The sequence below is a fragment of the Pygoscelis adeliae genome, unplaced genomic scaffold, assembly GCF_000699105.1.
Source record: "Pygoscelis adeliae isolate BGI_AS28 unplaced genomic scaffold, ASM69910v1 Scaffold262, whole genome shotgun sequence".
Taxonomy (NCBI): domain Eukaryota; kingdom Metazoa; phylum Chordata; class Aves; order Sphenisciformes; family Spheniscidae; genus Pygoscelis; species Pygoscelis adeliae.
Window position 1 is genome coordinate 853,583 of NW_008824184.1, and position 425 is coordinate 854,007.

Below are 425 nucleotides of genomic sequence, written 5' to 3' on the forward strand. Positions count from 1 at the left end.
CGCGCGGGGCGCAGGCCGCAGCCGGGGGGAACCCTTGGTGTGTCCCTGCATAGGGGTCTGCTTTGGGGCGGGCGCAGCCGGCAGCCTCCGGCGTCCTGCGGGGCTTTGGGAGCCATTGGAGTTACACGGAGGTGCGAAGCGACCACGTCCTGGCAGCCGTGCGCCGTCCGGGCACCCTCCCGTGGGCTCTTCCGCACGGGGAAGGCGATAATGAGCTGAGAAGACCTATTCACAGGAGACCCGACATGCCTCCTATGAAAGTCGCAACCCCTTCAGAGAAAGCCCTGCCTAGCAGCTCCCATTAACATATCTTCTGTTTTTCTCTTCCCTCGTTTGCTGTTCCAGGACATTTCCATAGAAACAGGATCCCGGCTCCTTCGCAGTCCAGTTTCCAATAACTACAAACCGCATTAGCGTGAGGGCAG

The 425-nt window shown here is 60.7% G+C and overlaps 1 protein-coding gene across 1 annotated transcript in view; it reads right to left on the reverse strand.

Moving 5' to 3' along the window:
• SGSM1 (small G protein signaling modulator 1) overlaps nucleotides 1–425 on the reverse strand; it is a 44,570-nt gene that overhangs the window by 43,573 nt on the left and 572 nt on the right. The gene's annotated exons all lie outside the window — the stretch shown is intronic.